Here is a 17,341-nt window from a genome sequence, read left to right on the forward strand (position 1 = left end):
GTTTGTCGTAATGCACTGTGGCCTACCGTAGGCTACTGCAGACAAAGCGCTATCTTGATTAAATAAGAAAAGCAGCAACTGTTAAGTCTACTAGATACTTGCTTCAGTCAGGTGTAGATAAAGTATAGTCGCGGTCAGGATTGGATTAATTGTTGAAATTAATATGAACGAAAAAGGAACAAATTTGCAGTTTTTCATAGCTACAAATCCCAACTCAAGTCCGTGGTGATTTAGCGTTGTAAAGTGTCAATATTCTTTGTTGAAATTGAAGAGTAGCTTATTTCGTATTTCAACGTTTGTTGTGGTGCCGCGTCACATCATGTAACCAGCATAATAAACAGACCTGGGTTTTGTTTTTTCGCTGAGACTTTTCGGTCATTTATCCGAAATGACTTGAAAAAATTCGGTCCTTTTATATTTATTCCGTCATTTTTTTCTGATGAAAATGTTTCCTTTCAAGTAGCTGATACAAACCAAAATCTGCACTTCCTGACCAGCTACAACATTAAGTTTCGCTGAGAAATGTTTTTTTTTTCGGGCATTTTGACCGAATTGACTATATATTTTTTCGGACATTTTGCTAAAAAATCGGTCAATGACCGATAAATGACCGAAAAAAAACCCCCAGAAATAGACCGTTACAAAACACTCCTCACTATCACCATCACTTAGTTGCTAAACAGCTTCGTGCATTACCACTGGTTTTTATTTAATTCTTTAAACACACTTTGCTTTTGATGAGTGTTTCATGACGCAGAATGTCTCTTTTCAGACCTCAAATCTTACTTGCCTATTCTCTCATGGAATTTTTGTTTTGTTGTCGCTTTGGTGTCCGAATTTTTTTGTTTAAATTGGCTATTGGCATGGACTATGGAAGGCTGAGAATCACTGGATTACTTTGTAATGATAGGCAATGTTTATTATCGGAATGTGTGTTCCTATTTAGATCATGTTTACCCGGTTCACCTTACTACATCATCTACAGAACTGTTAGCTCCCGGAAAGTTCCATACTGCAAAATAATGAGGTAGCTTATGTTTATAAACAAAATTTGATATAAATTTCCAAGGCTATAGGTCCTTTGTGAACCGCTGGGATTTACAGGGTAATTCAATAAAAAGTTAATTGTAATGTTGCATTTAGATATTACATGCTTGTCTTTAAATAGTGCTGGGAACCAATGCCGTGTCTCAGCTTAATCCACGATACAATATATTAAATTTCTGCTTATCGGGCATCGGTTAGCTGGCTCAGATCAATCAGTGCCGGGACATTTGTTGAAGAACTTATTGAAGTTGCACGAGTACATTTCACTTACAGAATTTTAAATGTAAGCAGAGAGACTTGTTTACACCTGCAGTAGTATACAGTAAGTGATTAGACAGATGCCATCTTGTATCTTGTTCACAAATTTACAGAAAATGAATACTTTTCAGGTTGAATAATTCTGTAATTGACGAGTTTTTCTGTTTATGCGTATTTAAAGAGACAATATGTGGCCTCGTGAACAGAGCAACAGTAATACAGTGCATACTATCACCTTCGACGCTTCAGGAACTGGCGTAACGAAAGTGACCTCTAAAACAACGAGGATTGCAAATACGCCATTAGATGCGGATCCTGTCATCAACAAACCAAGTCCTCTATCGTCTCCAGTTCTCACTAAGAGATTTGGTAATCTAACATCTCTTCCAGAGACTGTTTTTACTGAAAATAAATCTGGAAAACGGGTCCAAGTCCAACGGATTGTCAGCGTCCCAACGATGTTGATCAAGGGTCCGAGTCAAGAAGTCCGGATTAACAAGGTTCAAACTACCAAGGTAACTCACCATTACCTTTCTCCAAAGACCCTACGAAGGCTGGAGCACAAGCATGAGGTTGCAAAAGTTCAACAAGAAAAACAGAGAGTTGGCTTAGCAACACAAGATTGTTTAAGCCCAAAACCGTCGCCGCCAGTTTCTCCTCACACAGCAAGAAGATCAATCGTTCTTCGTGGAGCGGCGACAAGAAGGTTTACCATTGCGAGAACGAGGTAAGAATCTAGGCAATTGTCAAAGTTAATTATAACAATCGTTGATTGCTATGGATATGTTTAAAATTTTGATCTATGCATGCTCACGCGAAATGTCATGTGTATTGCGAGCTTTTAAAACACTGCCGATTGGCTCACAGAGTCTTTCATATTTTATAAGACAAAGGCGGTAAAATAAGGATTGTATTTTGAACAGACGTAGGCTACTGTATACAAATAATTAATCTAACAAATACAAAAAATGTAGCCTAATGACTGCATTCAGCCAAGCATCAGCAGTTAGTGGACATCTAGACATCAGACGTAAATAAAATCGAACTGTACAGTGTTTCTATCTACATGTTTTTTGAGACTGAATCGGATCAAGCATTCAAATAATGGATTGATTAATTGGAAGTGTGGATTTGGCAATTTGCAAATGTGGTGCTTTTATTCACTTCCAATGCATTCTGCAGGTTCCAAGTCTTGCTGCGTGCTGACGCCACTGTGTGATAGGAATCGTTTGCCTGTCCGTCCACACTGTTGTGTGTTTTTGCCCAGGCTACCGCTCGCACTGAGCTTTTCAAAATCGATCTAAATAGCACAGAGGCATCACGTTGAACCAGTTAAAATGTTTACTTTATCCTTCTTTCATGCCTAAGAACGCAACATCAGATTTTCAGCAGGTAGAAAAGGCGAGAATAAAAACTTAACAAACATCAAAAATGTGTGAGAGAAGTGATGGATTTCATATTTCCTTAACACTATTAAATAAACCTTTTGATTTCAACTTATTGGTATGATAGTTTTTTGTTTTTTCCGAGTTTAAGATAATTTTTTTCAAAAATATTAACCTGATTTGATTGTTCGTGTCTTGTCTTATCTGTAGAAAAAGTACCACATGCTCTGTCGAGATCAATGATTGTAATTACGGTATCTTATTTTTTAAACCGTGTCGAATATAACACATTCAAAAAATTTTTGTTAAATATTTCCAAAAACTGTGCAGCTGTTTGGCGTTTTTTTTTTTTTTCTAACTTCAAATGTGCTTGATGTCGTTTCTGCATCATGCAATCATTTTACCAAGGAACCTGAATCTCAATGGGATTGGGTGTTGTGTCATATATTTCAAAAAGTAACTAATACATTTTGCGATTGTTTCGCTTGATTGCCGACTTCTTAAATACAATTTTCAGTTGATTTTTCTATTCTGAAATATCTTCTTCGAAATATGAAACCGTTTATGTGAGGGCATAACACTTTTATTATTGTAGTGCAAATTTTCATATTGTTGCATAGGAAAACGGCTTGTATCATAACGATTCCAATAAATTGAGTTTTATTTTAGCACAAACAAAAGCAAGTTTGCTTGCAAGGTAACTGTAGTTGTACGTAGCCAATGTGTTTGCATTCTATAAACTCACAGAGTTGCTGTCAAGTAAAACGCTTCTCGTCTACACCAATTTAAAATTGCACCACAAACTTCACGAAATAGAAAACCCAGTGAAAAAGACGTAAATTAACGTAAAACCTATTAAACTTACTAGTCACATCATTTCAATGCTCGTTTGCTCTTAACTTTACCTGTCAACCGAATGACCTGTCAATCAATGTATTAGCATTTGTTTTTGAAATAACAGCATCCATGCATTTGGTTTTCGTAATCGCATGAGTCAGGGCCCCAAGAGAAATCTCACTAGCATTCTACAATCTACAGGGTACAAAAACAGTTTGAAGCCTCTATAATTAGCAAATTTATTTTGTGATAAAAAATATGACGCTGAGGGAGAGCTCATGAAACTGGTGGAGAATTCAATAGGTAGCCTATTCAACACTTTGCAGATAGCTCTTGAGCTGGGCATTGTTTTGTTACTTTTGGCACCCAGCATAATGTGCCCAATAGCCGATTTTCATAGAACTTGGGTTGAGTGAGCAAAATGAACGAATTTCTAAATGCCCTGGTATAACTCACAGTGGCATATGTTGTTACCATTTTTCACAACCTAAAAATAACCTCATAAATTAATGATCCAAGAAACTAAATTATTTGGATGCAACACTGAAAACGGCTTTTCATTAAACTAGAAGGGTTTTTGTTTAATTTTTCATTATGCGTTTCACAAAGGGCGTCATTTTCTATACAACACATCCTCAGAGTCATTCGACTTATTTAAGTTGTCGGGTTTATTGTGTCAGTTTTATGTGTAGCGACGTAAAAACAACTATATTGACTTCTAGGAATTGTTGTTGCCGCTCATCGTTTGCTCATTACTCATTATTTCATTGCTGTTTAATTGTTTATCTTTCAAGACACTCAACTGTCTGAACAAAGGCTACGTACAGATCAGAAAATTATTGAAATGTTCTTTTCATGCTAGTTTAGCCAGTTACCTCTTCGAATACAAAGTATAAAGCAAATCTCCGTCAGCTCGTTTTGATCTTTTCTATAGTTTGAACCATTACATGTGAAATTACCGTAGAATAAATGTTTGTTGGACGAAATGTGGCAAATCAAATGAAAGTTACCTCATTTTCACTTTTCTAAACTGTTGGCTTTTTAAAGTGTGATCATGATTTTTTTGTTGGATTTTTCCTTTTTTGCATAAATGTGATGGTCAACAGTTCACTTGTGCAGGATGTGTCGTTCCAATATCATAACTATGTCAATACATGAGGCCTCTCTTTGCAGATGTCACCTACATGCACTAAAGATCATATGATTGTACGATTAACTTGATGTTAACGATACATCTTCTGCTATAAAACCAGTCAGAACGACCAATAGAATAAATTCAACCGTGTAAAAAATGTCAGCCGGTTTATTTTGCCTTAGAAAAGCTGTCGAGAAATGGATCGAAAGCTGTGTACCATGTTATTTAATGATTTTTACGACTATTTACTTTTACAAGTTCTTAAAGTAGCCTACTTCAGCTTAAATGATGTGTTGCTACCATTGCCCTGTGAAGCCTGACCTCGTTGCAAGGTTAATGTGAATAACTTTCAACTTCTGGAATCAAGTTTTTAATTTCTTGGATGACGTCAAATAGCGAACTATGTGTCTTGTTTGAAAGCTTCGTCGTCTAGTTTGTTGTTATAGCCTACTTCCACAAAAGCAACGACACAAGTTTTGTGGAAATTCCGATGAACGTTGCAACTAGTCTTAGAAAAGATAATAATCCGGATGAACATTCAAACTTTTCGGTATTTAAATTGAAAGTTTTGGGATGAATAATTTTTTTGATATTGATTTGACCGAACATTTTCCATTTCACCGTTTCTGTAAAGTTTGGTGCTCCTTAGAGATTTAAAATAAACCCGCGTCCGTTGATGTCGTCACCAAGAAGTGGATTGTTTATTTTATCTACACGATGGTCGTACATTGCTAAACATTGCTAAACTTTGTTGATACAAACGTTATAGGAGAATTCATTGCTGAAAAACTCAAAACTTTAACAAGCAGTTGGTCATATGTATTTGCTGGTAAATTGTTCAGTTCGTAAGTCTAAACCAGATTTTTACCTGCGAGTGCATTTCGTCCTTCAAGTAATCTAGCACTAAGATTAATTTGATGAACCGTAACATCATAGAGCAGGGGTCACCAACTGGCGGCCCGCCACGCTGTTATGTGCGGCCCGCGGAAGGTATCAGCTTACAAATATAACCAAAAATACTTTTCTTGAGGAGTTAAAGAGCATGAAGGCAAAATATACTTTTCGGAAAGCATATTTTCGCTTTACATGCAATTCCACCGACCAATCAGATTGTAGTTCTAGGTGGGGTCGCTTAAAGTTATTCCAATGCGATGTCCAGCCACACTGTCCCAGTGGTTGATTAAAACGTCTGTTTTCAAATTTCAAAATTGTCTGTGAGCATAAGGTAGCTTATTTTAAGTTTGTAACCTAAATGTCATGTAAACACTAGTGTGCGTTTCACCGTTATTGTGTTTCACGAGCAGTGTTCCCTTTATGCAAGTTTTTGCTGGCAAAATAAGTCGGTGTGCCAACTCAATTTATAATAAATTGGCAAATTATTATATATAAATTTAAAGACTTTGTCTGGTTGTATTATGAAAATGTTTAGCTTAGTACTGCAAAATGTTGTTATTCAACAGTTCTCGCCATGCTGATAAGCACCGTAAGTGACAGTTGTCTAATAGGCTAATCAAAGAAAGACGGTTTTATAGACTCTCACAAAAAGAATGAAAAACTAACTCATTGCTTTTTTAGAGGGGTTCATGAGTTACGATAGAAATGTCTTTTCGGTGATTTCCACAAGCGCTTGCTTCATGTTGCCTGGTTTCTTTCTCCATGTTATTGGAGCCTATTTTTCGCTGATATGTTTGCAGGTCACTATTGTTGCCTGTATTGCGATGTGTCAAACATTTCCTTGTTTACTGAAACTGTTAATGGCAGATGTCTTTTGTGAAGCGAAGTGACAACACCACTCTTGCTTGGCGATGAATATTCTGATGAAACGCTCGCCTCACCATAAGTACGCAAAACAAGTGGCCTCGTTTACGTGGCCTCGTTAGGCATTGTTAAAGAAGTCAAAAGTGTTGTTAAAGGAGCTTGGCCTGGCAGTGGCGTTGTTCGTCTAATTTTGTTGCTGCGGTATTCTAAGATAAATGTTAACAACATGTAACGCTGGATACTGGGTTCGAAATGCGTTCTTTTCTAGCACAAGAGTCAACCTACCTACAATTTTATTAGTGCGGCCCGCCACAGCTCTCAGTGCTAAAGTGGCCCGCACGCAAAAAAGCTTGGTGACCCCTGACATAGAGCATGATGAGCCCTTGAGTTTGAGTAAAATTATCCAACGGGACTAAAATTCGCTGTCATAAAGTAACATAAAGAGATAGAAAAAAGTTAAAAACTTCATTGCAAACCTATAATTTTCCACTACAACGATATCAGTGAAATTAAAAGATAGTTTTGTTACAACACAATCCGATATTGGTTTGGAGCCAGAGCGGGCAAAACCTCACTAAATTGTCGAATTGTTGGATGGAGACTTTTTTGGTGATAATTGATGCTACAGTATTTTAAATGGACTACTAATATTATGAAATTTACAATTATGATTTGAAAATATGCCGTTTTAAAATTAATTATTAAGCAAGAATTTTTATGCTTTGGTTGCAAGAATAATGGACATACATGTAGAACCTGAGGCAGACAATCTGTATAGAAACAGTTTGAACTAATTTTCTATTTTGAAAATTTTATAAGGATTGCATTGACTCGCCTGACTGACAGTAGGACAAAGCCAGCGACCATTCCGACAATAGGGGAAAAATTGTGATGAATCTATGGAGTTACCTTGCTGGAATGAAATACGTAATAATTTAAATTGTAGATGTATTTTTACTTGGATACGTTTTAATGGATTTAATGTGATCTTTAGTGGTGCTATAAATGCACTTTTGTTACAAACTAACTCTAATCTATCTGTTCGTCGCGCCCAAGTTGCAAGCTGGTCATAGCATCTTTTCACAAATTGGGATTAGGTGGGCAAATCTTCAAAAAAGGGCACTTTTAGCTCGCAAATTATTTAAAAAAGGCACTTTTTGCGCGAAAATGATGGGGAAAAGGGCATTTTTTTCCGAGCGTAAAGCATGTAAAAATGTAGATTTCTCAGGAATATTGTGGGTAAAAAGACATATTATAGCCAACCGTACTTGATTAAAGGGGGTGATTTAAGGTGCAATTTTGCGAGTTTATAGTGAAGTGCGATAAAAAGTATTTTGTTGAAAGCCACAGGAAAAGTAAACGCCATTAAGCTGGATTGGAGCGACAACAAGCATCGCAATCAAGGCAAACGTTTATTGATCACGTTTGGGTCTGAAATCGACATAATATTATTTTTGGGTAACTGAGTGGTAGGCTATCAATTCAAGGATGAACTGTGGCCTCTACAAATAAGCAATTTCGTTATGTCAAAGTAAAGTCAAAATTTGATAAAAATATAGTCAAAAATATTTTTTTAGGTCAAAATAAAAATAGCCCTAATCATTACACATAGGCTACCTGGAAAGAACAAGAAAATTCAGTTGTTTTAAGCCAGAAAGAAGAAAATGAACAGAGTTACAAAACGAAATCAGGGATATCTAAAGAAGGGGATACGAAGGCTTTTAATACGTCTGACAGTAGAAGGGCTTTTGTTTATCATAAATAATCTCTGTTTATCGTAAAATGACCATTGGCACCGATGGTAGTTTAATAAATCTTGTTATAATAACCTGCATTGCGCTATTAGCATCAGGCCTGGATGCTCACTGCATGCTCATGGTTACTTGTTAATTCAACTACCCATATACAGTAGTTGCTTTACATCCAGCCTACTGCAAAGTCTTTGTTAAGAAAAACAGCTTACTGGTAACTTTTCAACCGTCTTTCCAAACAAGTATTTTTTAAATATGCTCTATGAGTCTATGTAACGTTTACTAAATGTCTTTGGTAGCTGACTGTACCAGCTGCACTACAAAACTTTCTGCAATTTTGAAAAGAACCGCATGTTTCACGCACTACAAACTACCGCCCTGAAAGTGTCATAAGAATAAGGCAATCGCTGTGAGCCTTCGCATCCCCTTCTTTAGTTATCCCTGAACGAAATCTACTTAAAGGGTAACTGTAGGCTACTCAATTTTAGCCCTAGCCAGTTAAAAATACAAAAAATACGACGACTCCCATCGTACCCAAATATATTCCCTATTTTTCGTTAAGAAGCAATTGCCGAATCACTTTTATCAAAATTGGAAACGACTATTTTGATGACATAGGGGTAGGGTTACACTCTCAAGTCAGCTTCCTGGGTTTATTAGTCATTAATGGTAAAAGCTGTGAAAATCACGAAGTAGTTGCAGAAATGATGTAGACATCTAGTGATGCCACCCTATGTTGTTATAGCATAAATATATAAAAATAACTGCAATGAAATATAACGAATTCCCACGTTAGGTAGCGCTGATAGATCGCAGAAGTGAAGTGTTCCATAAGAAAGTAGAAAAACTACAAATTTGCTGTTTTAAGATAAAACTAGGATCAAATTTAAACAAAAATTAAGTCTTAAAAATTGCCCACCTAGTTTCAAACTAGGGGGGCAAAGAAAGGGCTAGGGGGGCAAGCGAAGGGACTAGGTGGGCAATTGCCCACCTAGCTTATATGTGAAAAGATGCTATGAAGCTGGTTGGCCAAGTTGCAAGCTGGTCGGCCAAGTTGCAAGCTGGTCGGCTAAGTTGCAAGGTATTTGTGATGAAAGTCAGTGAGATTTGCATCCACGTGTTTGTTGTTGCGGTTTTTTTAATTCAACTTTTCTAAGTTGCAAATTTCAATGTCCAAATGCTTTCCAACTAAAAAAAATTCCCTAAATTATGATCATCGCAATCATCTGCATGAAAAGCCTACATGCGCATATTCCTTTTTTGTGCGCTTATAAATCTCGATGGAATTCAAAGCGTGCATGCAAAGTGCTGCAGAGAGCTGCTAATTGTACTAAAACGGAGGTAGGCTACATGATTTCTCCTCAAGTCGCTATGTAGCTGCGTTGTTTCAGTTTGAATCTACGTTGTGAGTTCTGACGTCACCTGTCATGTTGACTGATGCGAGAAAACTGACGTTTTGTAGCTAAGCAGCTGAAAAACATACCGCTCACTGCAAAAGAACAGGAACTCGTTGTAAATTAGTGAGATATGTATAACAAGTTTACATTTTCAAAACCAACAATCGCTGATCGTTTTTTGGATGAGACATGATTGTTTAGATTTTAGGGCAGGTGAGGGAAAGCAAGGTCAGTATAGCTTCGTATAGTGCTGCTACAACAATGCATTCTATTCGGTGCTTGGATCGTTCGCAGCCAGTCATCTGAAAATTGCAATTCAACGTGCAGCTTTTATGGTAAAGGAAGTGTTTCAACTACTGCTTGATGGTCGCAGCTTTGGCACAATAGTGGCCTCCAACAGAGTGTATATAATTAACCTATAACGTTATTTTCATAATGTTTGTAGCCACCAATGACCATTAACATACAGTAGCGTTGACAAGGGACTCAGGAGATACTTGTGGACCCTGGCCCGTCATAATTTTAGGGGGCTGGAACCTTGTCAAGGGGCCCGAAAACATGAAGAAACCACAGCATGTTTGGATACAATGCATTTTCCTTATAAATGTCTTGATTTGGGGCCCAAAGGTCTCATTGGTACCGGGCCCAAAAGACCCTCTCAACGGCCATGTTAACATATATGCATTGTTGCATTGTTGCGCATTATGGAAACTCATATTATTGGTTGGCATCGTTGGCAAAAGGATATCTGCAATCCCTTTTGAAGAATCTGACTGCTTTTTTAATTGTCACTTCAACATGCAATGCCAAGAAAAATTAGCCTTTTTTCTTTTAGATTTAGAGTTTTTGTCAACACTATTCTGCTGCAATTAATCGTTTTTTTGTGATGATGATATAAAAAATATCATCCAACTTACATCCCATGTGTCAACTTTTTATTGCAAAACACAGCTCCCGTTCAAAAAGTCATATCGATTCAACGCTTGAATGCGACAGGCTACGTTGGCTTTTGCCTTTTAAAAGCAACGTATTTAGTTGAACAATGTCACACTACACGTGCAATTGAATCACCAAGACGAACATATCAGAGCAATGTGCCAAGTCACTGGGAACATTGAGACTATTTGTGCTAAACGTACCTTTTAAAATAGTCGTTTAAAGTTACTCTGAGATAGCACACGACACAAGAAATTTGATCCAATCACAACATTCGACTTGGTTACGTTCACAAGATCGCTTGAAACGTTGGACACACGTCACAAACTGTTACAATCGGAAGCCTTTTGTACATCGCATCCAGATGGTTACCGACGACAGTAATTCAGCTCTTGATTTTCAGTCACGGATCGTCGCCAAATGTGATGAAAGGCAATCGCTTGACCGAGAAGTGCTGACAAAGACTTCCTTTTTATGTGCATGGGACTATATTCAACCGACATGTTATTTTAAATCAGTCGAAGCATGACATGTATTATTTTCTTAGTTTCCATGCCTATGCTGTAGGGTAGGCTACAGTTTGCAGCCAGGCTATATTTATGTGTGACTGAGGCTGGGAAAGTAGATATTATTATTGTATTTACAAAACTATTGTAGCTATAGGAAAGTGCTGCGCTTTTAAGCGGAAATTAAATGTGCTAACAGCTGAGATGTCACCGGATCTTTAATGTTCTGTGCTTAGACAACAGATATTTTTGGTCAGTTGTATCTTTTTTCAAAGCTTTGTAGAGTTGCTCGTCTGAACCTGTTTAATGTGGTTTCACTGCTAAAACAAAAGTTGCTTATCGAACAGTTGAATTATCAAGTGAGGACTGAGGATGTATCAATTTCATAAGATGCAAATCTATGTCATCTTTTCCTGTGTTTGTCAGAATTTTCGAAAGTGGCCTGAAGTCGTCAGAAATGGATATTTGTGCTAATGCAAATATTGCAATTAGATGATTAGATAGAGGTGATATTTTTTAAAAGTTATCCGCAGATTAAACATGTTAGATGTTTAATTAGTTTTAAAATAAAATAGGCCTATTTCAAATGCAGTAGCCTGTGTGGTCTGCTTCAGCAGTCACATTCATTGTGTAGAAACAAAGTTACTTGGCAGTTTGTTGTCTTTAGTTGGCGGCCGCTGAGGCTTGAGAAAATACTTTCCGTTCTTGCAAATGCTCATGAAATTCTAGCCATTGTAGGCGATTCAAATTCTTGAAGAGAATGGAATAGTAATTGTTTGATTGAGTCTATTCATAGTGTCATACGTCCCGGAACGAAACTAAGATTCCTATAGTTTTAAAATCATGATCAAGCTATGGTTAAAATATGAAAGATTTTGGTTTTAGTTTGTTTGATAGACGCCTTGTTTGTCTATTTATATGAAAGCTTGGAGTTTGCTGTTGTTCAAATGACGCTGAAATGAGCTGATTTGCAAGAGTGGCAGCCATTTGCGTCACAACTTCCGCCACGAACAATGGTTTAGTGAAGTTTCTTCAAATGCTATTCTCACTTTAATTGCATTCGCTGCAGTCGTTTTGACAATATTACGGTTGAAACAGCTCATATCTGGTAATGAATTTACTAAACTCACGATTTTACTGAAGTCGAATTTACTAAAGTCAGTTACATTTTAGAAGTTGTCAAGAAAAGAAGAAACCGTTTTTGTTGAGTTTCAGCAGAAGAACTAGGTCCATTTTGAAACAGCAGCGCTTGAAATAAGTTAGAAGGAAATTAAGCCTGCCCATTGTTTAGTTTTTAATGTGAAAACATTCAGCTGACGAAACACAAGAGCGAAAAGTTTGCCAGCGATAGAATTCAGAAACAAAAACAGGTGTACGTAATTGAAATAACCACGTCCTGACATCAGGAAAAAACTGTCGAAAAATATTTAGAGCTCATCAAAAAATATTGCAATTGGATCGTTGTCTAGGGACTTCGAAAATTCAGAGTGTAGTCCACACTGAGTCATGCACATTGCACTAGTTCCGTGATTGATTTCGTTGGAAATTCGGTTTCTTAAACCGATTAGTTGCAGCTTGCAGTAGCAAAAGTCGAAAGTGTTCATATAACAAGAATGAAAACAAGCAAGTCAAAATAGACTTCGAATAAGTCTATTCGAAATAGACTATTAAATAGACTTCGAAATAGACTTCGCATAAGTCTATTATCGAAATCGAGACTTCGATAATAGACTTCGAAAAGATAGGAAAGTAATTAGAGGAATAGCGAAGAGAACATAGAGCAGGTGTTCTTAACCAGGGGTGCATGCACCACTAAGGGGTGCGAGACCTGTGTCTAGGTGGTGCGGGGATGCTGAATTATCAAGGTTTGTTATAATATGACGTAAGAAGCAAAGTTGTTTTACCAAGTTTCAACAAAAATTTCGAACGTTAGGCGTCTATTGCTTTTCAGCCAATCCTAGGAGAGGGTGCGAGAATTGGTTGGTAATTTCAAGGTGGTGCCGACAAGGCAAAAGGTTAAGAACCGCTGACATAGAGAAATGATCTTGAACAGGCTGTTAACATTTGGTTTGGATGAGGGCAGTAAACGAATGATGGATGCAGGAATATCTGCCAAGAATGACATGACCAGTTGATGATGAAACCGATTAATTTCATCCTTGCGTGGAATATGCTGTTACAAATATTTGTATGCAGCCATCTGTATGTTTGTACAGCCTCAGCATATTTGGTAATTGCACTAAAAAACGTTTCCTGGTGAAAATCTAGATTTGTAACTTTGTTGCCAAGACGTTGGTGGTAACTTTTCAGACAACAAAATCCATCTCTTTTACATTAAATCAACGTCTGTCGACGTTGAATCAACGTAGAAGACGTATTTTGCTGTCTGGCTTACAGTACGTTGCTCAATCAGAGTGATGCAGTTTTTGGACGGCAGTGTGACAAACCGATTTTTAGATCATTTTTCAAAAGTTTACACAAATGAATAACACTTTACTTTGGCCTGCTGGAAGATATAAGAATTGGCTAATCTATTGTCTGAATGTGGATAAGATCACGAAAGTATCAAAAATTCATGATCAAAATTAGCGCTAGCTTATTCAGTACGCATATATACAAGCTTGTGTATTGTTTCTGACTTATGGACAATACGTGATCTTTGAAAGTAGACTGTTGGCTTTGTTCAATCATGCTTCACCATCTGAATATTAAAGTCGGTCATACAGTAGCATCGAAATGGCGATTATGACTGAAGCTAACTTTAAACGTGTATTTAGTTTCATCCACAACCGCCAGCTGTTAACTTGGCAATTTAGTTTGAATAACTATGATAATAAATATAATATATATCAACATCAAAGTATTTCAATAAGAAAAAAAGTGAACTTGTCCTGCAGATAATGCACATTTTAGTGAAAACAAATTCAACAGCAGACGGACAGGTTGAAGGTTTTGTGTTCAAGCTATTTACATAACAAAGGAAGCGTGGGCCGCGCAAGAAAATCATTAAAGTTGTCGATTTAGCAACCAAGATTTAATATTTGTATAATAATTTCATTTCTTGTCCAGCAATTCGGTGTCGATATAGTTTGAAGAATCACATTAAATATTTCACGTAGTTATGACTAAGTTATTAACAGGTTGGATGCAACAGTTTAGCCTTGTGCAGTTTAATTTGATGTAGTCCGTAATTACTGCATCATACATCCATGACCAGTTGCAACTAGTGCCCGAAGTTGGTCCAAAAAGTTTCAATTTAAGATTTATTCAACATTCGTTTTTTACTTTTGTCGGGATGCTCCAAATTTATGCCTTCTTGCAACTGTGCCTTTTGTGAATTAAATTGACAGTTGTCCATGTGTCCATAGTTTTGTCGTTGAAGGGCGGCAAATAACCATTATTTTTGTCAGTAGTCGATTTGAATTCAGCTATTTCTCATACATGATTGCTAACTTTCATTATTTGACAGGGCACAGTTTTCCTTTCTCATGCAAGTTTAGTGGTTTGACATAAACGCACTCACGAAATCGTTTGCCAGCCATGCTTGATTTATTTGATCGAGCGAAGCTAATTGGATTTATTGCTACAGTCTTGAAGGACTAGTAGTTTGTTCACGCAATCATTGAATTATTCATGTAGGAACATTGTCAGAGAAAATGCCAGGAGGAAACGCTCTACCATCAAGTTGTACGGCTGCTCGAGCCTCGCAGAACATTCCTATTGTGCCAACTATCCAGTTCAACGACTCTCCTGTGTGTAATTCTAACAGTTTATCAACGTCTCCGAAACGCATTCGAGCTTTGCCTCGTGTGCAGTGTTTTCGGCCACATGGCGACAATACTTCAGGAGGAAAACACTCTTCAGTTGCTCCTTCTCCTTTGTCTTCTTCGCCCGAATTGAGAATGCAATCTCCTATGAATCAACACCATCTCAGCTTTGATCCAAAAAATAGCTATCCAGTAAAACCACGGATATCTTTTCAAAAGAAGAAATCTCCTCATCATCATTTCATTCCAATTCACTTTGATGCTGGCTCTGCTGGTTACAGTACTGACGAACTTAGCAGCGATTCAGAAGTCGAAAGTCCGATTGGACTAGGGAAAAAAAAAGACTTTCAACATGACAACCACCACTATCTTCATGCTTACCCCCCTTCAGAACATGGAAGAGCTACACAATTTCGTCGACATTCATGCATATGGTAGGTTCGTCTTGGCTTAGTCAACGTGTTAGCTTTTTAAACTTCGGTAGTGGTAAACTGATATCAATCAAGTTTGGGTAGAGAGTTCACTTTGATGTACCACTGACATACACAACTTGGTAACATCAAAGGTTTTAACATACTTTATTCACGCGAAAAACAAGCATAAATAAACGAGTAAAAAGATTAACGTTTGATATTGTTGGCAAACGTTGATATTAACTTAAAGGAATTCTTTTTAGAAAGCTAGATTGTTCTAAAGTACGTTTTGCAGATTGACGTTTATCTGCTTCGTAGAAATGTCATTTTGATATGAGTTGTAAATTGTGACATCAAACTAGTAGGCTACTGTCTTCGCCTGAACTCGTGACGTAAAACATAATCATGCTATGGCTGACGTGTTTAATTTCATTATTTGTCCAACTCACTGGTACCTAAGTGGGAAGAGCGCCAATCCCAAGGTCTGTGAGCAGGATATAGATATTGTAGGCTGCCAGTTGAGCGTTGGTTCACACTAACAACTCATAATATTGTCACATGTTGCATTCGTGCATTAGTTTCCAACACTGGTCTGGAGTGAATTGAAGGTCATGCGCAGCCATTGTAACAGTCTGTTTATGTAAAACACTGGCAGCAACTGATACCGGCGATAAATACAACGTTACATAAAAAAAAACATATTAGTAGACTTCAATGAATTAACGAAAGCAGTGTGAATAGGTGAAATATTGAGACAATGTGGATGTCATTAGTGGTGGAGTTCAATCGAGTTGTCAACCGGTTTGCTTTAACTAAAAATTTTCACATCTGGCAACCCTTCATACGGCGGTTATATTAGTTAATATGTTGAAAGTTGGCCAGGAACCGGTTCTGCAAAGTTTTTGGTTTTAGGAAGCGGTGTGCGCGAATCCACCACTGAATGTCATGTTCGCAACATTGGTACCGGTTGAATTTAGTTCTCTTCATCGTTTCAAACTTTACATTTTTGGTTCTCTGTAGAAATCTAGCCGTTTGCAGACACACCGAATGTTAAATGAAGTGAGAAAGCTCTGTGTACAAAAAAATATTTTGATTTTGCGTTCACCTTTTCCTTTGCTCAGAGCTTTTTTGCAATCAGTGAAATTGCTAATTCCATTTCTGTTTTGTCTCATATTATTTCAACGTTTTTTGACGTTGGTCTCCAAGAGATAGATAAATTTACGCTGCCGGATAGTAGCCTACTGTTTTTGGGCATCACTGCGTTATCAATTGAACTGAGCGGTAATCTTGTTGCTTTTTTTTAACTCTGATTCTTGCTGCTTTATCATTTCGTCTGTATGTTTTTGCGTTGTGCCATTTGTTGCTGAACAGGTTGTGTTTGCTTGTTTCAGCCTCCTTGATAAAGTCAGTCGTGCTGACTGACGAAACGTCGGTGATAGAAGCTAGGCATTATCCTTAACATCAGGAGGTAGCCTATAGTCACCAGAAGAACGCAAGTCACTTTATTTATCAAATGTCTGGTGAACAGTGTCACTCTGTTTTTACACCGAATGATGTTGAATAACAAAAAACAACTCATTTCACACCTCTGTTTCCCAGCAATCAATAACACTGCTCATACAAACTTTGATAGTTAATACTGTAGCAATTTTGTAGAGTTGATGCATAAACTCACATGGGTGTTGTTGTATGAGTTATAGATGTGTGGACTGCAATGCAATGGACTGACGTCCGAAAATACTTGCGTCTAAATTTCGATATTTGTTTACTTCTTTGACGTATGATTGACACTTATCAATAATTAATTCAAGTTTCAGTCTTTCGCCAGTCATGCATGACCGTTGACATGACGTCACGTTACATTAAATTTTTAAGTTAGGTTCGTCTTGTGAGGTGCTTGTACTTTACGACCGGTTACAGTACGATAATAATAGTACTTCTTTTGTTGGAGTACAAATGTTTGTGTATGCTCTAAGGTTAAAACTCATGTGATGCACCTTTACTTAAAAAGTTAGCGAAATGACTATGAACCTGCTAAGAAGTGAAAAACTTTCCATTTGTTGGAATTGATTTTTCTTGTCCAACCACTTTTTGACTAGGCAAATTAAACCACCGTTTATACTGCTCATTGTTTAAATTTTAATGTAAATT

The 17,341-nt window shown here is 37.2% G+C and overlaps 1 protein-coding gene across 3 annotated transcripts in view; it reads left to right on the forward strand.

The window, feature by feature from the left end:
* The window catches only part of LOC145778198 (3',5'-cyclic-AMP phosphodiesterase 4C-like), a 77,587-nt gene that overhangs the window by 17,221 nt on the left and 43,025 nt on the right, over nucleotides 1-17,341 (forward strand). Inside the window, exon 1 of one of the 3 annotated variants that reach the window (XM_082589652.1) lies at nucleotides 15,115-15,211. The exons of the other annotated variants lie outside the window; for them this stretch is intronic. The gene's annotated coding sequence lies outside the window, so the exon portion shown is untranslated. Of the gene's footprint in view, nucleotides 1-15,114; nucleotides 15,212-17,341 lie in introns of those variants that run through there. 3 annotated transcript variants of the gene reach the window in all.

The sequence above is a fragment of the Aplidium turbinatum genome, chromosome 10 (genome assembly GCF_918807975.1).
Source record: "Aplidium turbinatum chromosome 10, kaAplTurb1.1, whole genome shotgun sequence".
In the NCBI taxonomy this organism is placed as follows: domain Eukaryota; kingdom Metazoa; phylum Chordata; class Ascidiacea; order Aplousobranchia; family Polyclinidae; genus Aplidium; species Aplidium turbinatum.